We start from the raw sequence: 21,670 nt of genomic DNA, 5'->3' as shown, positions 1-21,670 counted from the left end.
TTGGTCTGGGATCTGATGACCAGAGAGCAGCAGAACCAGCTCTGTAGGTACAGCTGCCTGTGTGGAGGCCAGGCTCCCCAACCCCCATGAGGCCAGAGCTGGATCAGAGGGACAGAGCCCGAGGCCAGGGACAACCACAGACGGAGCTGAGCCCAGCCTTGGGAAGGAGAGCGGAGACCACCGCAGCGCTGAACAGGAAGCCACAGCCCACCAGATGCCCACCACACAGCCCTGGGCCACAGTGGCTTCCCCCTCAGCATGCGCCCGACCCTGCAACTAGGGGTCACTTGTCCTTGTCAGAGACCAGGCCAAACTCCTGGGCAGCTCAGGGAGTGGGTGGCAGAACAGGACTTGGACTCTCCGTGGGTCCCCGCTGCCCAGCCCCGCCAGGCACTGCACTAGCCGGGGGGCAGATGAATGACTGATGGAGGGCTCCTGGGCTGGCACAGACTCCGGTGCCTGGCCTCACCACCAGCTCGCTCAGCAGAAAAGAGCCGAGCCAACTCGCTGCACCCTCCACTAGGTGGAGCCCCAGCAGAGTGGGCTGCATGCTGCTGTCCTGCCACCCAGGCGGGGCCCAGTGTGGGCCACCACTGTCTACAGCACCAAAGAGGCAGTGCCTCCCGCTGCAGGGCTAGGCCCCTATGAACCACGCTCTTCTCTTCCCAGCAAAATGACCACAGCCAGAGACCTCTGCCCTCCCACTTGCCTACGGTGTGGGGACAGACAGGAAGCACCCATCCTAGAGAGGCCACAGCCTGGGGAGTGGAGGTTGCCAGGTTAGTAGAAGCAAGACTGGGGGCTGGACCAGCAAGCGGGCAGCACAATGGCCCACTGGATCGAGGGGCTGATGCCCAGCCTGGCGGGAGCCCACTATAGGATAGGGTGAGGGCACCCCGGGGGCCCAGCAGCCCCCAGGCAGCAGGCCCATGCAGGGCCTATCTGCCCCAGGTCAGGCCAGCGGCCCAACCAGATCACTGGCTCCAGGAAACTAAATCTGGGGGAGGGGGGACAGTCAGGTCCTCCTCTATGGCCTACCCCTGGACCATTCCAGGTGGGTGGGTAGGTGTCCGCAGGTGGGCTGACCCTGGCAGGGAAGTCCCTGGGGCCAGCTCTGCCCCCTGTGAACAAACAAGGGGTGGGAATGCACAGAGACTGGCTGAAGACCTGGATCCCCTTCCCAGGCCCTTGTTTCCAGAATGGTCACTACCCACCTACTCCACAGGTCCCTGCCAAATTCTCACTTCCTTTCCTCCCGCCCAGGCCCATGCCACAAAAAAGCCAGGGAGGCCTTCTGCCCCCTCATCACCATCACCCCCCTCCCCATCTCTCTCACACACACGGGCACGCACACACACACTCTCTCTCACAGCAGGCACAGGGCCCAGACGCCAGACGCCTGAGGGAAGGCTAGGCCCTTCTAGGTGAGCCAGAGGGAGATGGCGGACTCCTCACACCCCATCTGCTGCCCAACCACCATATCCAAGGCCCACAGGCACTGTCATCCAGTGGAAAGGAGCACCCTGGGGCACACACAGCCACCTGCTGAAGGAGGATGTACCTGGGGGTGGAATTACACATTTATGTCGAGTTCTAGGGCAGAACTACCCGTGGTAGAAACAAAACCAGGAAGCCTGTGGAGGTGAACGGGGCATTGCCTGGGAGGGGCATGAGGAACTTTCTGGGGTGAGACTCACTCTTGGAAGGAGTCTGGACTAAAGCAGATATACTCACTAGCCAAAACTCAAAGGGTCACTTGAAATTTGGGTGCCATGATAGATGTAAAACTTCCCTCAAACAGGAAAAAAATAAACTGCAAGCACAAGGAGAGAAGGAACAGAGGCTTTCACAGAGCATGCCTGTGTCGGGAGCTCAGCACTCACGGTGCTGCCCTACACCAACCGCACTGCCTCCGCCTCCGCCTCCGCCTCCATGTCCACAGGGAGGCAGCAGACACTGCCCACAGGTACAAGCAGCCCAGGATCCAGAGGAGCCTAAGGCCCAGCCCCCACCCCTACCGAACCTGCACCCCACAGCTCAGGACTCCGCTCATCCGTCTCCATGGCCTCCTCTGCTTGACGGAGGTTCCTCCAGGAAGCCGTTCCCATCCCACCGGCAGGACCGGCTCCCCTGCTCGCTCTGCAGAGGCGGCACCTCCACCTGCACCGTCTGCCGGTCAGAGGGCAGCCTCCTGCAGGGGGGCTCTGAAGTGCTGCCTCCACCTCTAGGGACAGATGAGACAAGGTTCTGGGGGGTAAGCAACTTGCCAAGGTCACAAGAGCGAGTGAGTGGCCGAGTGAGGACTGAGTGTGACTCCAGAGCTGCAGCCAGGCTCTCCCTCCCCGGAGAGACAGCACTCCCTTTCCCAGGCAGGAGCAGGTGCCACACAGCAGACCCCTCCACATGCAGCCACCGAGGGCAGCCTTGGTCAGCACCTCCACCTTATTCCCCCACCCACAACCTGCCCTGCACAGCAGGGCCTCCCCTGGGCTGTCCTTCCTCTCAGGGCAAGGGCCGTGGGTGGCCCCCGCAGCCCTCCCGCCCGGGGCAGTGAGGTTTCAGGCTAGCGCCTCAGGTGGGTTCCATCCCTCACCGCTGCTCCTCTGGGAACAGCTCTGGCCTCCATGACCTCTCTAGCCAGTCCCTCCAGGCAGGGCTGGGACGGGCGGGACTCAGGGCTCTGGGCAAGCCCAGCCGTGTAATCCAGCCCAGATCTGGATGCCGGCCAGCAGCTCCTGGCTCTCCTCCCGGACCATCGTCCTGGAAAGCAATAAGCTCCACAAACGCCAGGAGACCAGCGCTCCCTCCAGCGCTGCTTCTACGACGTAAACACTCGGGTTTTACTCGGCTCTTTGGTGACGTGGGGATGGGGGGTGCTGGGCTGGCTTCCTTCTCTACCCCTCAGGCCAGTCTTGACACCCGCCCACTGGCTGCCCTGCCCTTCTGTGAACAAGAGGAAGTCTGGAGGGGAACTTGTGAGCTTGTGACCCATGAGGGAGGTGGTGTCCACCCAGCCTGACTACCCTGAGTCCATCCTGAAATCCTATGGGCCCCACTGAAGACCCCAAGCTCCCTTGTGGTCCAAGTCCCACATGGGCCCCAACCCGCTCTGTGCCACTCCCATCTGAAAGGTGGGAACGCTCGTGGGCACCTCACCCCCGGAGAAAGTGCTGCTCGGAGGGAGATCTGCAGGAGGCCCCACCCTGCGCCAACGAGGCCCCGTGACCCTCACAGCCCTGCTTGTCCAGAGAGCCTTGGTCCCCTTCTCCCCCCAGGAGGCCGACAGCCTCACATTGCTCTGGCTTCGGTGCCATCAGGAGAAGGAGGCCAAGACCACCTGGGGATGTGCAGATGGATCTCCCTTCCTGCAACTGGCCCAACTAGCTGGCTCGCACCAAGAAAGATGAAGGGCAGGGTCCTACCAGAAGGGCCCAGGCCTGACACAATTTACCCAAAAGTTCTGAGCGGGCCCAAGACCATGAGTACTACTGGGAAGAGGCAGGTGAGCGCTGCTCAAAGGGGAATAATAATCATTTGAGATTACAATTACTGTTTAAAAACCATGTTCTCCTCCAGACTCTGTCCCCCCACATGGCAGGGCCTCCTCAGGGGCCTGAGCTGCTGGCAGTGACAGAGACAGGAGGCTGGAGCCCGAGAGCCTGTCGGAGGCCGGCAGGGTGGGTGCCAACAGGACAGACAGCAGGGGATCTGGTCATCCCGTCAGCCCAGGAACGAGTGACAATCCAGGAGCCACGTCAGCAAGGAGGCAGACAGGCTGGGATCTGGTTCCTGTGCCCCAGCCCACTTCCTGCTAGTCTTGGTTGTCAAAGGGTGAGGGACGAGGACCAGCAGCAGCACCTGGGACTCTAAAACGTAGATGCTCCGGCCTCACTCCACCCCTCAGAACCCGAAGCCACATTTTAACCACGGGACTCGCACACACATTCAGGTCTGGGAAGAGGTAGGGTGGCTGGTATGCTTCCTAATGCCCAGGACGGACCAGGCTCTGCAAGCAGTAAATGTTCCTCTGATGGGTGTCAAGAGGAAGGAGGCAGTTCCAAAAAAGGAATTCACAGCTTCTCACAGAAACCAGCCCAGAGGGTGAATAATAAAATCAGGGGGCTGGAATGTGAGACAGACGGGCTGAGCCTGGTTACCACCGGCACCTGGAAGCCAGGACGGTGGGCAGGGGCTTCCCGGTGTGTGTAACAGGCAGAGGACGCCAGGAAGGGGATGAAGGACAAGCAGGGACGGCAGAATGGTTAAGGAGGCGGAAATTCCACACACAAGGAGCTACAAGGACACAGCTACAAGGGCACTGGTGAGGTGAGGTCTGCCCCCTGAAGGGCTATCTGGATCATCTCACCTGCCCCAGGGCACCCTTCCCAGGAGATAACTGAGCCCCAGAGGGAGATACAGTCAGGGCTGAGTCATAGAATTGCTGCTGCCCAGCCCAGGAATCTGGGAAAGACTCTCCAACTTGATAACTTCAAAAACAACCCGAGTAGCTAACAAATTCTTATGCAAACTGCAAGAGGCACCACCTCTCAATGTGGATGAGTCCTTCCCAAGAAAGGGTGGTTGACAACCCTCACCCACATCCTGGTCACAGACGTAAAAACTGAGGCAGCCCCACAGCATGACATGACCCTCCGGGCTGGGAGGAAACCGAGCTGGCGTGCTAAAGGGGAATCAGAAAAAAACAAAACAAAACTGATGCCAGACAGCAATGACAACGGGGATTTTGTTGGCTGGACAAAGACTACAAGAATTATCTCCCAGGGAGGAAAGAGAAAGGTCACATTTTAAAATAAGACCAAGACTGAAAGCATGCAAACCTTGTGGGCCACAAAGCACACTCCAGGTGACCGGCACCGGAAACCCACTCGGGCGAGCACTTGCAAGCCCTGCTCCTGGGGACTGTTACCCACCCACCAGCGAGCGGACTGAACATTTACATGGAAACGTATGAATTTGCCTTTTATAGGTCAAAAATAGTTAATTTTGGCAATGACACAGTTAACTTACATATACACGAGTCTCTCAAGTATACTCTGACCAAAGAAGACAGACCCAAGAAACTATGAGGTACAATTCCGTTCATGTAAGCTCAAGTTGGAAAGCAAGAATCCAGGGGCTAGGGGTGAGAGAAGACACTTGGGGGTGGAAGAGAAGCGATCACTCAAAACTACAAACAAGGGGCTTCTGGGGTCTGTTTCTTAATCTGGATGCCGGTTACACAGGCATGTCCGTCTGTGAAGAATCCTGATGCCGTCACTTATGACTCTGCACACTTAAGGGATTGGATTCAATATAGTGCACACACACCTTTAAGAGGGGAAGCAGGGTCCGGTCTCGGACCCTAGATTAGCAAGTAGATCACAGGCAAGCAGTAACCTCCCTGAATCCCCAACTAATAACAATCACAAGACAAAAAAAATAAAATAAAAAAGAGGGAGGTGACCAAGTCCAGGATGGAGAATCTGACTCGGAAGGGAACTCCATGGACAGACCAGGAACCCACGGGAAACCTACAGACCACCTAAAATTCCCTCAGGAGGCAGGGGCAGACCAATGTCTGCCATGCAAAGGAAACACCCACCCAATGACGTTTTTTAATCATCCCAGCATCTAGCTGATACTTCTTAAGAGAGAGAAGGGCTTTTCAGATGCTGGCAGGCAAGCCCAGGAGAGAAGAGGAAACTTGGGGTGCAGCAGGCTAGTACAAAGAACTCACAGCAAGGTCTGAGCGGGTCCTGCCCACAACCAACGGGGCATATCAAAGGGAAGAGCCAGGAAGAAATGGATGAGGGAGGCCCCCAGGGACTGGGGTCAAAGGACACTGCTGCTGGGCAGGGCAAAGGAAAGCCCCCTTCTCCCTCCTGGATAAGCAACCCCTGCGAGCCCCCCGAGGCCCAAACAAAGAGCTTAAGGAGCTAAAGCCAATGGCAAGGCCCCAGCTGGTTTGGCTCAGTGGACAGAGCACTGGCCTGCGGATTGAAGGGTCCTGGGTTCGATTCTGGTCAAGGGCACGTGCCCAGGTTGCGGGCTCGATCCCTAGTAGAGGCCATGCAGGAGGCAGCTGATCGTTATTCTCTCTCATCACTGATGTTACTATCTTTCTCTCCCTCTCCCTTCCTCTCTGAAACCAATAAAAACATTTAAATAAATAAAGCCAATGGCGAGGATCAGGTTGTTGTAATCCAAAGGGGGTGGGGGAATACGCACACCTGGGGCATCCACTGGAGTCTTTAAAGAGCTGTTTTTGAGGGTAAAATGAAGGAACTGCTATGGAAACAGGACGGTGTGTGGCACTGTGCCTGAAAAGCCTCCAGGGCCAGCGCCTGACAGAAGAGGTCTCACTTGTCGAGCAGGAAACTTGAAGGGTCCGACAGGGAGGCCAGGAGCTCAGAAACAGCAGACAGAGGGCTCCACGCAGATTTGGGGAGGGGGGGTGCTCACAGGGTTTCACTCTACTGGTAACATGGAGTCCTGGAGGTGCTGGAAGATTTGTTTACATTAAGGAGCTGGGTTTAGAGACAGAAAACAATAAACAGGCCCTTCTCTACCTGGAGTAGTAGAGCGGAGGGATGTGAAAACTGGGCTACTGAGGCGGCATAAAACACCCAAACCCTGAAAACAACTCGGAAGCTCCTCTCCTGCGGGCAGCCCCCTCCTGCTGGGCCACATGGCGCAGGGTGGGGCAGGGCCACTGGGACACTCCCAGTGGGATCAGGAATGGCCGAAACAGCACTTCAGTGAATCAAAAACAGAGATTCGTGTCCGGCTCTGTGCATGCTAAGCGACAAGCCACATTTCAAGAATCCAGACAGCCCCAAATCCAGTAGAGCAGGGACTTCTGAGGGGGGCAGGGGTGAGCACAGGGGGTCTCCCGGGCTGGGGGCTGTTTCTAACTTGGGGTGGGGAGCCAAGAGGTGTTTTTTCCACTGGTTGTGTCTGTGTGTGAGCATGTCATTTACACTCTCTGGTTAACACTTCTTCAATATCCTGGAGCACAAGCGACTGAGAACCTAGCATGCTCTGTGCAGAAGTCCCACAGAAAGAGGAGAGGGACACAATATTTCTACGTCTAAGGAGCCCAGGTAAGGCTGTGACATTTTTAAAAAATATATCTTATTGATTTTTTACAGCGAGGAAGGAAGAGGGATAGAGAATTAGAAACACCAGTGAGAGAGAAACATCGATCAGCTGCCTTCTGCACACCCCTACTGGGGATGTGCCCGCAACCAAGGTACATGCCCTTGACTGGAATCGAACCTGGGACCCTTGAGTCCACAGGCCAACGCTCTATCCGCTGAGCCAAACTGGTCAGGGCAAGGCCATGTGACATTTGCTGAGCATCCCCTCATACCACCTGACCCAGGCACCCTGAAAACCAACAGAGCTACACACAGCTGGGCGAATACCACAATAAGGAAGCAAGGGCTTCGGGTCAGTCCCACAGGAGATGCCCAGAAAACAGCACTGTCCTGATGAACAGACACCTCAGGAGCCAGGGCAGGGCCTCCTTCCCCGGGAGGGCCAACGTGCCTCAGCCAACGAGAAGGAACCCCAGGGCTCGTCCCAAGAACTGGAGGGTAAGAAGGGCAGTTAAAGCCATTCCAGCCCTAGCCAGGTGGGCTCAGTGGACAGAGTGTCTATCTGAGGACTAAAGGGTCCCAGGTTCAATTCCAGTCAAGGGCACATAATTCAGTTGCAGGCTCCATCCTTGACCCTGGACAGGCCCATGCAGGCAGGAGGCAACCAATCAATATGTCTCTCTCACAGATGTTTCTCTCTGTCTTTCCCTCTCCCTTCCTCTCTCTCTAAAAATCAATGGAAAAAATATCCTCAGGTGAGGATTAACAACAACAAAACCATTCCAAGTGAAAATATCAAAGTCTAACACAAATCTCCCCGCTGCAAATCCTGCCCACTCCAGTTCCGCGTCCGGTCGACCCTGGGTTATCTTCTTTCTTAAAACACCAATCTCATCGAGTCACTCCCCTACTTACAGGTTTTCAATGGATCCCTGATACCTGAATAAAGTCCGCCCGCAGGCCGGGCCCGTGCATGCTTCCCAGAGGGGCCCCAGCCCACCTCTCAGCTGGGCCCCTTCCAGTCACGCCTGCGTGCCTGTCCTCCGCTCAGGCTGCTCTGCATTTCCCTCCTCCCAGCCAGTGTCAGCCATAGCCGCCCCGCTGCTTCCCGCTGCGCACCTCACCTTCTGCCCAAGCTCTGCTTCCGGGCTCCCCAACCGGGCTCCCCAGGTTAGAGACCCTGAGTCCACCAGCCCAGGAGCCGCGGCTGCACCGGGCCTGCAGCAGGCCCTCATAAACGTTTATTAGGTGAACAAATGCCAGTCAGGAGGAACAGTGCTGAGAAGAGATAGGGTGAAATAATACGTGAGGGAAGATACGGTGGAGGTGGTGAGGGGGATGATAAAGGAGAGTAGTCCTTCCTTGTCAACAGTTCCCAAACTGTTGTTTATTCTTAAAAATCAGGACGCCCAGAGAACTTTTCTGAGGCTTCTATGTTACCGTCTAGTAGATGCTACTGTGTGATTATATTTACTATTCTACTTACTATACTAGAAAAACTGGTAATATAAAAATGAAAAACTTAACTGAGCCCTAACCGCTCTGGCTCAGCGGATAGAGTGTCGGCCTGCTGACTCAAGGGTCCCAGATTCGATTCTGGTCAAGAGCATGTATCTTGTTTACAGACACATTCCCCAGTAGGGGGTGTGCAGGAGGCAGCTGATGGATGTTTCTCTCTCATCGATGTTTCTAACTCTCTCTCCCTCTCCTTTCCTCTCTGTAAAAAAAAAAAAAAAAAATTCAATAAAATATATTTTTAAAAAAGAAAAATTGAACTCAAATATCAAAACAACCCATTTTATATTAACATAAATAAAAATTTTAAAAACCAAACTCTTGCCCTAACCCCATGGTGGGCAAACTGCGGCTCTCGAGCCACATGCAGCTCTTTGGCCCCTTGAATGTGGCTCTTCCACAAAATACCTTGGCTGGGCGAGTCTATGTTGAAGAAGTGGCATTAGAAAAAGTTTGTTAAAAAATTTGGCTCTCAAAAGAAATTTCAATCGTTGTGCTGTTGATATTTGGCTCTGTTGACTAATGAGTTTGCCGACCACTGTCCTAACCAGTTTGGCTCAGTGGATAGAGTGTCGGCCTGGGGACTGAAGGGTGCCAGGTTTGATTCCAGTCATGTACCTTGGTTACGGGCACATCCCCAGTAAGGGGTGTGCAGGAGGCAGCTGATCAATGTTTCTAGCTCTCTATTCCTCTCCCTTCCTCTCTGTAAAAAAAAAAAAAAAAAAAATCAATAAAATATATTTTTTAAAAAACAAAAACAAATTCTTCCAGCCCTGCCTGCTGTGGCTTAGTCAGGTTGTATCCATGCACCAAAGGGTAGTGGGTTCAATTCCTAGTCAGGGTACATCCCCAGGTTTTGGGTTCAACACCTGGTTGGGATGTATGCAGGAGTCAACTGACTGATGTATCTCTCTCTTTTTTTCTCTCTCTCTCCCCCTCTCCTTTCCTCTCTCTAAATCAATAAAAAATAATAACAATTTTTGAGCTACTCCAAATGAAAAAAATATCAGTGAGAAGAGTGGCATTGTTTTACATTTTTGCAAATCTCTCCAATGTTTGATTTAACAGAAGTAACTAGATTCCCATATCTGCTTCTGTGTTCAGTCTGTTAGGCTATGTGGTTTTGATTAAAGTCTATGAAGACATTTGACCCTACACAGACAGAAGGGAGGAGCATTTTAATAACCTTTTCAGATATGTGGCTCTTCTTCATAGATATACACTAAAACTTGGCAAGGGGTAATTTCTTAAAAGTTGCAATGCAGAATCTGAAACTGTGGTCAGTGACTCATTCATATCTGGTTAAAGCAAAAATCCACTGGTCTTCCCTGCCCTCATATTCACCCAGGATTTTGTAACATCAACCATTGGTCATTTGGAAATATTAGTTCACTGAGTTAATCATATCTCCTAAATGTTTTCACATATCATTACTCAACACCAAAAAAAAAGTTCGTATTAAGACCACCACTTATTTCTTTAAGACAGGCTCCTGGTAATAGATAGGAGTTTTCCAAAATTCTCTTTTCTCCTGACAGCTCTTTTCACCAGCAACAAATTTCAGTTGTGGCAAGGCTCACCTTGTTCACTTGAGAAAATGTCTGACAAATCCTCTGAGTCTGAATAACCACACCTTATCTGTCAGTCATTCATTCAAGTAAAAATAATGTTCCATGAAGAAAAGCAGCTGGTTCAGCACACAGCCAGCCATCACTGTCAGTCTGAGACCGAAAAGCCGCACATGCACTCGCACCCCCATTTTGTCACACAGAATACTGGAGACATGGACTCCGCGGTCTAGAGTCGTACCTCCCCATGGCACTAGAAGAGGGGGGCACCTGCTATGCAAGTGTCAACATGGGACAAAGACCAATAACGTCTAAATGTTATGTAAAGGGTCCTGGGACTCCCCAGGGATCTGCCAAACACTCTGAGAATAGCTGACAACAATTTGAAATATTTCTACCAACCCATTTTACAGACATGGAAAAAAACAAATTTCACAGCAGTATCTTCTTTTTCTTCTTCTTTAAATACATATTTCTTTATTGATTTCAGAGAGGGAGAAAGAGGAAGAGAGAGAAACATCAATGATGAGAGAATCATTGATCAGCTGCTTCCTGCACATCAAACCTGGGACCCTTCAGTCCGTAGGCCAACGCTTTATCCACTGAGCAAAACTACCTAGGGCCAGAATCCTCTTTAACCAAACAGTAAAATCCCGGATACGACTCCTGCCAAACCTAAGAGTAACAAATTTCAAACAAATAAAAAGGAAGTGCCATTCAAATCGCATTCTCAAATACTCCTAGGAGCAGGTGGGCACAAACTAGGAAAGGACCCCCTCCTCTCCCAAGACCTGTTAACTCACAGAGCAGGCAAGACGTCAGAGGACAGCGGGGCCCTGTGGGCTGCGGGACCTGCGCTGGGCTGGGTGAGGAGGCAGAGGTGGTCGGTGGGGGAGGGGTGTTGCAGGAAGCAGGATGTGCATTCTGCCTGCTGGGGGCATGAAGTCAAAGTCCCCTCCAGTCCAAAGCGGCTAAGCCAGCCCTGCTGCCCTTATCAGCGTCAACACATGCATGGAATGTGGGACTTTGGAAAGATCCTCTCCACTGGGCCTGCACCCCTCTGGGGCTCAGGGTGACCTACCGCCTTCCAAGGACGACCCCAGCCCAGGGCTCAGGCCGCCCGCTCCTGGAGAAAGGCACCTGTTGGTGGGGCCCAGGGCACCTCAGGGGGTTGTTGGCGGGCCGCTCCCTGTTGCCAGGATTGCCAGACCCTCTGGGCTCATCTATCAAGAGACAGCCTTGCCGAAACCAGTTTGGCTCAGTGGATAGAGCATCGGCCTGCGGACTGAAAGGACTCAGGTTCGATGCCAGGCAAGGGCATGTTCTTTGGTGGCGGGCACATCCCCAGTAGGGGGTGTGCAGGAGGCAGCTGATCGATGTTTCTCTCTCATCAATGTTTCTAACTCTCTATCCCTCTCTCTTCCTCTCTGTAAAAACTCAATAAAATATAAATTTAAAAAAGAGACAGCCTCACACAGCCAAGAGGCCACCTGCCTGCGTCCCCAACACCATCGCCGGCCATGCCTGAGCACCTCCTGTCTGCCCACACGGAGGGAACCCCCGGAGAAGAAGAGGAGCCCAGCTCTGCGTTTCCGGGGACCCCGTCCCCCACATGCTGGAGTTCCCACAGGGCAGAGGCTTCTCACGCCAGAGGGAAGGAAGGAGTTGTGTGACTAAAAGGATAAGAATGGCCAGAGTCCTCTCTGCCCTGCAGGTCCTGGGAGAGGGGGGAGGGCACTTGCTCAACAGGCTTGTAATGGTCCTTCCCCGGCTTACCTTCCAGGGCCTCCCCCCCGGCTCCACCTCCAGTTCCCGGAACCCGACTCCTGGCTCTGTCCAGGCGGCCAGCTCACCCCCCACTCACATGAAAACCCGGCTGTCTGCTGGCCCCAGCACTGCCCTCAGGAAGAGCCACTCATACATGCTCCGTGCTTCCCTGCACATAGGAGTGTGTTTCTCACACTTAGAACTCACCTAACCACTTCCTAGCTGTAACTCAGAGGTAAGGAGCCTCCCGCAGGCCTCGGATGGGGCTCAGGGACCTCTCCGCCACTCTTTCCTTAGCATTCTGTCAGGAACTCGGCCAGTTTTCAAGAGTTTTGTTTAGCACTTGCCAGAAAAAAAAACAAAAAACCAACAAACAAAAAAAAAACATCAGCTGCCTCCTACCAAAGGGCAGGGGAGGGCCCTGGCTGGTTTGGCTGGGTGGATAGAGCGTCAGCCTGCGGACTGAAGGGTCCCAGGTTCGATTCCAGTCAAGGACACATGCTTGGGTTGCGGGCTTGATCCCCAATAGGGGGCCTGCAGAAGGCAGCCAGCCGATCCATGATTCTCTCTCAACATTGATGTTTCTATCTCTCTCTCCCTCTCTCTTGGAAATCAATAAAAATATATTTTTTGGGGAAAGGGGGGGCAGGGGAGGGATGGAGTGGAGAGGCAAAAGCCCTGAAGTAGGCAGACACCCATCCCCAAGACCACTCCCTGTCAACACAGCCCCCTGGACCCACCTACCTACCAAGATGTGTGCAGGCAGAGGAGGAACGGAGGGAGGACATTCAGACTAGATCCCACACCACCCGCTTCCTTCCCGACCCCCCAGCCAAAATCACTCTCAATCCACCTCCTTCCCTGCCCAGCCCAGGCTGCTCTTCCTTCTCCGACCCAGGACACCAACCAGGGCCACAGCAGCCCACCCCACACCCAGGGGCTCTGCCACTCACCTCCCGCGGCAGGCTGCCGGGAACAGGCGGGGGGTTGTCCTGTGTCCTGTCAACCGCAGATAGGAACTAAACCCCAGGAAGGCCCATTGTTCTGCCCCAACAAAGGGGGCTGGGCTGGGCAAGCAGGCCTTACCTGAAGCTCTGCCTCCAGTGCCCCTCCCACTCTGCCTCCACCTTACCCAGATAACAGCCCGGGAAACTAACCTCAGGGCCAGTCCTCTCCCAGGGACCCTGAGGGGAAAGAGAAGGGGTACAGGCCCCGCCCCAAGAGTCTCCAGCAGTGGCTTTTCAGGGAGCCACCAGGAGCCCAAATGCCACGGGGTCAGGTCCCGGCAGGGCATACAGCAGCCAACCAGGTCCCAGAATGCAACCAAGAAGCCAGGACAGGCAGACTCTGAAGGCCACGCAGGACCGAGTCCCGGAGTCCCTTCCACTGCCACCCAGATAAGCGGGACCATGAAGAGCGAGCCCCCTCTGTACCTGGTGCTTCTCCGAAACCCTGGTAACTAACAAGAGTCCGCCTGCCTAACGAGGCGTGAATCCGCTCCTCGGAGTCCATCAGAGTAATGCGGACTGTGGCCACCCTAGATCACACCTACTGGTCTATGTGGACTCTTAACAGGACAATCCCTGTCTGTTCCCACTCACCACTGATTGATTCTATTACTGACAGAGGCGTATCACCTGCTCAAGTGGTGGTTCTCCAATGTGGCTGCACACCGGATTCATTCCAAAGGCTGTGACATGTGTGCGCCTGGGCCCAGCCCAGAGAAGGGCTGGCCTAGCCCCCGCCAGCTTCCACGTGACCCTAATACAGAGCTGAGAACCCGGCACCAGCGGGCGGCCTCTGCCAGGCAGCACAGGTAACAACACAGACTCAGTGGCACAATGTGTGGCCGTTCTCACCACTAAGGGGAGTTCCACTATGTCCACACAGGAGCAGGCCTCCAAAGCCCTGTCCCCACTCTCCCAGCCACCAACCCTACTCTCCCTCCTCCTTCATTTTAGGGACAAGAATTCACCAACAGCTGATTAGCTTGCAAAGCAATGAGGGGACGGCCATGAGGGGACAGGCCTCTCCCTTAAAGAGCCTGCACCAGGCTGATGAAGGGGCCAGGAGGCCGTGTGGGGCGGGGGATGGTGGTGGTGCTGTTCCCAAGGCACTGGGTGGCCCCACACCCGCCTGAGAACCCACCCACCCAGAGGTGCTGCAGGCAGAGCAGCCTGAGGCCTTGGGAGCCGCCTTGAAGACAAGGGAGGAGCCTGCATAGCAGCCACGCCTATGCCACAGCCCACAGTCCTGCCATCTCAACAGGCCAACTCCCCATTCTAGAAGCTTCCCCTAAGCCAAGCCCAAGCCCTTCCTTTCCTTAGTTGTCCTTGGAATTGCCATGTGATGGATGCAAAGACCAGGCCACTAGCCTTTCCACTCTCCCTCCCCACCCGCACTCTGCGGGCTCCTGTAAGTGGATTACCTTCAAACAGGAACCATCTCAAAAGCAGAAGCAAGGCCCTTCCACCCAGAGGCAGCTGGCTGTCCCTTCTAGCAAGACCTGCTCTAACCCTAAAGCGACCCTTCCCTCCTCCCCTCCACCCACAGGGACATTATCATGAAAAACCTGAAAACTGAAGTCAGGAGGCTCTGAACTCCTTCCAGACTGTCCCCCGCCGTTCCTGAGGGTCCCTCTCTCCGTTCAGCCGAGGTGCCCTGCCCTGGCCCTTTCCTCCTGGACTGTGGTGAGGCCTGGAGTCAGCTCCTGGCTTTCTCTCCCTTATCAAACCTACTGCGCCCGCCCCCCCCCCGCCCCCCGCCCGCGCCCCCCCACACTCACCCCCACACACACACAACTCCCATCCCCACCCCTTTCCTTGCTTGGCCATTCCTGGCTCGGCCTGCGGTCCCTCTGAGCCCTCCCCCAGCACAGGTCCCTAACGCGTAGGGCAAGGCCCCTCCCAGGAGGAAGCACAGCGTGGTGGTGCCAGGCAGAGTCAAACTGGCCGGGCTTGTTTACAAGTCCCTAACCAGCCCCTAACCTGGAGTCAGCATCGCCTCCTCTTGGGGAAGGGGCTCTGTCTGCACTCCCTGCTGGGACCTCCGACCAACCGACCAACCGACCAACCGCTCCAGATTCCACACGACAGGGGCCCTCACAGGCATCTACCCTCCAGCCCGGCCTGACCAGTTGCTTACTTACGACCTCAGCAAGTCATTTAACCTCACTGTTCCCTTTGTCAAGAGGGTATGATGGGTGATTCAGGGGGGAGACAACTTGTAGGCAGATCTGTGAGCACCAGAGAGCAGAGACCAAGCTGGTGAGTCAGGCCACTGGGGTGGGCACTGCATCTGTTCTCAGAAAATGTTGTGGAATGAATAAAAAGCTCGTGAAGAGCCTCAGGTGCCTGGCACACTGTGGGTGTTCCTGTGTTAACTTCTCTTAAGAGCATCTGCTTGTCGTTCTTCTGTCAATGCTCTCCTGTCTCCCAGCCACACTCCACACTGCCACTGCTTTACTGCCACTGAATACACTCCCCATTAAAATCCCTCTCTGCCCTCGCTGGTGCTCAGTGGTCATCGCATTGAAGGGTCACAGGTTCTATTCTGGTCAAGGGCATGCAACTAGGATGCAGGCTCTATCCCTGGCCCCATCAATGTTTCTCCCTCTCCCCCGCCCCTTCCTTTCATGCTCTCTTAAAAAAAAAAAAATCAACGGAAAAATATCATCTGTTGAGGATTAACAAAAACACCTCTCCTCTCGCCAGCCTGGCATCCATGGCGCTCTGCCAGACCAGCGCCGGCCCCTCCCTCCGTGCCTCACAGCCACTGCCCTGTGGTGCCCGGTGAGCTCCGTCTGTCACGGTGCCAGCCCTTATCGCCCCATCTTACAAATCATTCGCTTGTCTGTCTGTCTTCCCCGGGCTGAGCTCTGGAGGGCAGCGGTACGTGAGTGTAAACTCAAGTTCTGTTTCCATTTTAGAAACAGGGACACTAAGGCTCAGAGTTAATCACTGTCCAAGGTCACAGGGAGAATAAACGGCAAAGCCCGTGTCACGCTTCTGACTCTCTAAGCCCGGTTCCCTCCTCGCTCAGGCTCCCGGAGCCAGGATGGCAGGAACCTGCCGGCGGGTGAAAGCTGCCTCCCAGGCATCAGGCGGGCAGGAGAGCCCCCGCCCTCCCGGCGACCACCTCCCCGGGGGCAGTGGCCCTCAGACCCAGGGGGCCAGGCGAGCAGGCTACAGGGTGGGGCTGACTGCTCCAGGCCAACAGGCCAAGCAAAAGGGCAGAGCCAGCGGTCCCCTGGGTAAACTGAACTTTATTCCTTCCTCACTCCTCTGACTCTCCCGATCGGCCCGGCCGGCCCTTCTCCAGAGCTGGCTGCTGATTTAAAGGCGCCGAGCCCACCCCCGGACCTGGGCCTGGCAGACAATAAGGGCTCCGGAGAGGCAGCAGGCCTGTCAGCTCAATAATGCAAAACCCTGTGGCTCCGAGTCCACGACAGCTGACTTCAAGTGGATCGGAGGCTGCGTGCTTATTAACAAAATGGGAAATCTGATCTATGGAAAGAAAACACTGCGTGAGGATTAATCCGGGGCTGCGGCGTGTGGGGAAGGCTGGGCCGCCGGCCAAGGCCAGGGAGCAGGAACAGGATCGTGCCTACCTGTCCCCAGAGCAGGTACCAGGCGGCAGGAGCCGGGCATCAGCGCTGCCCTGCCTGCCCTCCACCTCCGCGGCGGCAGCAGCAATCATTTCGGTTTTATTTAATTAAAGGCCTTGCTCCCTCAGGCTGCTTCGTCCTCCGCAAAGAGCCAGCCACCGGAGGGAGACTTTTCTTTTCAGGAATCGCTTGTAAAAGCTGAGTGACTAATCGACAAGTCCTAACAACTGGCAGGGAAACACTGCAGGGAGGGACTCTGGGCACACACCAGCTCTCCTCGAGTCAAACAGCCGGAGAGGCTGGCCCACAGGCTCTCGGTGACCCCCCACAACAGACATGCGGGAAGCCAGGAGCCAGAGGAAAGAAAGCAGACCCACGTGGGAGCTCTGGGTCCCAAGGCAGGCCCGTGGGGAGCCTCCTCCGAGCCTCTGAGCCTTCGTCCTGCCCATGGCGCACAGACATTTTCATAACGAGCCCAACTGCGCAGGAGGGAGGCAGGGTTCACTCAAAGGCACCGAGATCGATGCCGGAACCGAAGGAACTCAGTTCATCCCTCAAGTACCAACCTCTCACCGGCCCTCCCACTCCCACCCATGAGCTCAGAGCCCTCTGCACTAGCAATCTCACCACACAGCTTAGTCTCTGGAGGCCACCCTGAGGCCGCCCATCTGCTTTTCTCCAGACCCCTCCACCAACCCCGCTCTGCCCAGGCCTCTCCCCTGAGCCAGGGCTCCAGGCCGGCGGCCGCAGGGCCCGTGCCCTGACCGTGTCTGCCGAAAGGCCCGGGGAGTCCGGACGCTGGCAGATGGCAATGGAGAGGAAGAGGAGGGAAAGCCAGAAGCCAGGAAGTAATAAATGCTAGCTCCAGAAAGGTTCTGGGTTTTGGGTGACCCGACGCCATCCCTCCACCCAGGGGCCCCCAGGAATTCTCCCCCCTGCAAGATCAGCCCCCCCAGCTCTGGAGGCCCCTCCATTACCTGCCAGCTCCTCCTCCCTCGGTTGGTTCGAGAGGCACAGCAATCCCCACATCAGTCAACAAGCCCCTGCCACAGGATTCCTATGGGCAAGGCGCTGCCCCTCCCCCCGCCACATATGTCAGGGGGTGGCCTCCCTGGGTTACACCCCTCCTGCTATTGGGGGTGGGGAGGGGTGGGGTGGGGTGGGCCAGGAACCTAGCTTTCCAGATGTGCTTTGGCAGCTCCTTACTTAGCAAAGACGCTGGAGCGGGGAGGGGATAGGAGAAGGCGCAAGATAAATAACTTCAAAACTGCTCCAACCCACCCGAATCGGCACCGGGTCCCCCTTCCCCAGGCAGTCCCACGCTGCTCTGGGTGGGGCCCGCTGGTGAGCATTATCAGGCCCAGTTCCCTCCTCTCCGAGTAAGTCATTGCCCAACCTCCCTCCCTCCCTCCCACCACCACCACCACCACCACCAGGAGAGGCACCCCCCACCCCACCCCCGCCACCACCCCCCACCAAGCTAGGCCTGTGTGAATATGAACCATCTTGGCAGATAAACAGAGAGTGACAAGCTGGGGCCCTGGAGTCCCCTCCCTCTGCCAGCCGACCCCCTCCCCCAAGCCCATCTCTCTTCCTGCCAAGCGGCTGCCTCCAGATCTGAGATCGAGGGGGCAGGGCAGCGAGCCTACCAGCAGCGGGCAGGACCTGGCGTTCTGGGGAGCGCCCACCGCCCCCCCAACCCCCCGCTTGCCCCCCTGCCCTTGCCAGTCTCCCTGTGGGAGGGGGCAAGAGAGGATCCCAGAACGGCAGGCAAAGGCCGCAGTTCTAGAAATAGCAAAAGCCCCCGTGAGGGGCGGCCGCGGGCGCAGGGCCCTTTGCATAATGGGAGCCCGCCCGCCTGTCAGGCAGCGCAGCTCGCCCGACGCCGCTCGGATTAGATGGCTCCTGAAAAGGCACAAAGAGCCGGCGCCCGCTCGCCCGCTGACCCCCCGCTCCGGGGCCCCGCGCCCCGGCCCCGCGCGGCGGCCCCGGGGGCTTTGTGCCCGGGGCCCCCCGCCGCCCGCGCCCCAGCGGACCGACACCCGAGCCACAAAGCCCGGCAGGGCTCCAGGGGGCCAGCCCGGGGGTCCGCGTGCGCCCCGCCCAGGCCCGGCGGACACTCGCGCCCCTCCCACGCGCGCAGCCCCCCACGTCGGCCGCGCGCGCGCCCGCCCACGCCCCTGTGTCCCCGGGGGCGCGCCCCGCCGTGGCCCCCCGCCCCGCCCGCGCCCCCGGCCGCCCCGGACCGACCGACCCTCACCTTCTGTGCGTCGGCGGCGGCGTCCCGCCCGCCAGCCGGCCGGCCCTGCTTGCGGCTCTTTTCCGTCCTCGGCGCCCGGCCCGCGCCACCCTGTCCTCCCGCCGCCGCCGCCGGCCCGGCTCCCCGCCCAGCGCGCCCGGAGCGCCGCTCACAGCCGCCCGCCCGGCGCCATCTTGGAAGCTAGTGACGTAGGTGCCGCCTGCTCACCCCTGACCCACAACTGAATGGGCGAGCAGCGAGGCGGGGCGGGGCGGGAAGGGGGCGGGGCCTGCGTTTGGGGCGTGGTTTGTGTTGGGGGCGGGGTCTGTGGTGGGCGGGGCCGGCGGGCGAGCGAGCGGTCTGAGTGCTGGGCGGGGTGGGCGGCCGCCGCACAGCGCCATGGGGGAGGGGCGCCCGGGAGGAGCCCGGGACCCCAACCTCGGGCGCCCCGCCTGACCCCGACTCCAGGTGCGGAGGCTGGGCCGCTGTCTCGCCTCCGAAACACCCGGACCGCACCCCGGAGAAGGGGACGCTGAGCCCCCACCCCCACCCCCCGGCCCAGCTCCCGCTCCCACATTCAGAGGTGACCCCCCCTTTGAGCCTGAGCCTGACCCCTCGGAGCCCCCCCATCAAGGGACCCCTAACGTTTTGCGCCCCACTGGGCAGGACATCTCACCCCCCGCTGCATGTCTCCCGCTGACACCCCCCACCTTCAAAGCGCAGCCTCCCACCCCCCAGGACTGCAGACTGCGTGGTCTGGACTTCTGGGGAGACCCGGGCTGTTTAGATCCCGAAAGAGTGTAGCTCCCTAAGCTGAACCTGGCGTTTGCTCGGACCTGTGCCCGCAGCAGCCCCGCCGCAGGTTGGCCCTACCTGCTCCGAGTTCGCGAGCATGCGGTGCTCAGCCAGCCCCTTCCGGTGACCGCAGCCCCCCGAAGGCCCCTGGGGTCAGGCGCCGCGCCTAAGGTGGCCCGCCCGGACCCAGGCTCGTGGCGGTCTATCCAGATGGCCGGCCTGGGAAGGGGCCGGAGCTGGCCTTGAGCCGCAGCCACTTCTCTATCGGATCTCTTTCTACTTCCAACACCAAACAAAGGAACACACTGCTGTCAACGTCTGAGAGGAACCCAGATTTGCCATGTAGAGAAATTATACCCTAGCACTAGTCAAGATTGCAAACCAATTCAGGGATCCCTCAGGAAGGTTGATTGTGTGACTGTTCTTTCCAAACTAATGTGTAAGTTTAATGTAATCCTAACAGTAGGATCTTTCTTAGACCTAACAAAATTCTAAGTTCCCCTGGAAGAATAAATAGCCAGAAACAGCTATGGTTTACCCTTTTGGGGAGAAAAAAAAAAGAAAAAAGCAATGAGGGTGGACTTGTCAAAACAGATATTAAAACAAATTGTGGCTCTGGCCAGTTTTGTTCAGTGGTTAGAGTGTTGGCCAGTGGATGGAAAGGTTGTGGGTTGGCTTACCAGTCAGGGAAGATTCTGGGTTGCAGGTTTCATCCCCCACCCGGTAGGGGTGCAGTAGGGATGTGTGCATAGCAGACACAGTCATTATGTCTCTCACACCAATGTTTCTCTCTCTTCCTCTCCCTCTCTCCCACTCTCTCTAAAAATCAATGTAGAAGATATCCTTGGATGAGGATTAACAACAAATTATAAAGCAACTGCAGTTATGCAGACTAAGAAACAAAATGGAAAGCCTAGGAATAGGTCCTAGAAATAATAAATGAAAAAGGAAATATCCAACATCCCTGAAGAAGGAGATATCAAATATGTTGAAGAAATAAAACGAATAGTCCATGAATAGAGCTTGGTAGAGGACTCACTATTGGAAGAAACTACTGAAAGAAAAATGTCAAGGTTCTACTAACAAAAGGCATGCAGATTAAAACCACAAATACCAGGTTTGTTTTTTATTTGTACCAAATTAGAAATTAGTTTCCAAACCCTTAAACATAGGTAAGGGTCTGGTGGGAAATCACTCTCACCTATGGTTGGAAGCATGTAAATTGCGTCGAAATTCCTGAACATGAATTTAGCAGTATGAGTCAAAACCAAAATCTTTTTAAAATGCTCATGCTCCCTTTGACCACTAGTAATTCATCTTTCAGGGTTCTGTTCTGAAGAAATTAACCACATTTGCAGATCATGTGCCTGATTATCTGTCTCTCTAAGACCAAAGCTTGTAACTCCAGTGCCAAGAGCACACCTGAGACTTCAGAGGCATTCAGTGGTCATTTGTTTTCCTTTACGTTTGAAAATTAGTGTAGAATCGTTTTTCCCAAGTATCGTTTATAATAATGAAAAAGCCATACGCAAAGTGAAAGTCTGACAATAGGGGATTGGTTAAAGTAGTCCACATGATGGACTGTTTAGCAGCCAGAACAAATGGTGTTTATAAAGATGTTTTATGGTGTGGAAATGTGAAAATTATTTTAAGACAAATAAAGCAAACTATTAAACTGTAGGTAACAGCCCTGGCCATTGTGCTTCAGTGGGTTAAATGATGTCCCATGTACTGAGGTCCATTCAATTCCTGGTCAGGGCACATACACCAATCAACCAACGGCTGCATAAATCAGTGGAACAACAAATGGATGTATCTCTCTCTAAAAAACATCAATTAAAATTTTAACATTGTATGTAACAAATGCATGCAAAATATTGATCTCTAGGAAAACAAATGAAAATACATCAAAATATCTACAGAAGTTCTCTCTAGGGAATGGGATTTTTTTACACACACATATTTCAGTGTGTTTTACTACAATGGTAACATTTCTTTTTTAAGTTAAATTTATCGGGGTGGCATTGGAAATAATATTATATAATTTCAGGTGTACCTTATAATTTCACATCTGTGTATA

The 21,670-nt window shown here is 55.6% G+C and overlaps 1 protein-coding gene across 1 annotated transcript in view; it reads right to left on the bottom strand.

The window, feature by feature from the left end:
- The window catches only part of HIC2 (HIC ZBTB transcriptional repressor 2), a 28,372-nt gene extending 9,388 nt beyond the window's left edge, over nt 1-18,984 (bottom strand). The window contains exon 1 of the mRNA XM_084867825.1: nt 18,817-18,984. The gene's annotated coding sequence lies outside the window, so the exon portion shown is untranslated. The remainder of the gene's footprint in view (nt 1-18,816) is intronic.
- Between the last annotated feature and the right edge of the window lie 2,686 nt (nt 18,985-21,670).

The sequence above is a fragment of the Pipistrellus hanaki genome (assembly GCF_964339955.1).
Source record: "Pipistrellus hanaki genome assembly, chromosome: 19".
NCBI classification, from domain to species: domain Eukaryota; kingdom Metazoa; phylum Chordata; class Mammalia; order Chiroptera; family Vespertilionidae; genus Pipistrellus; species Pipistrellus hanaki.
The sequence above is the reverse complement of the archived record's forward strand: the minus strand, read 5'-3'. Positions and strand labels throughout refer to the sequence as shown.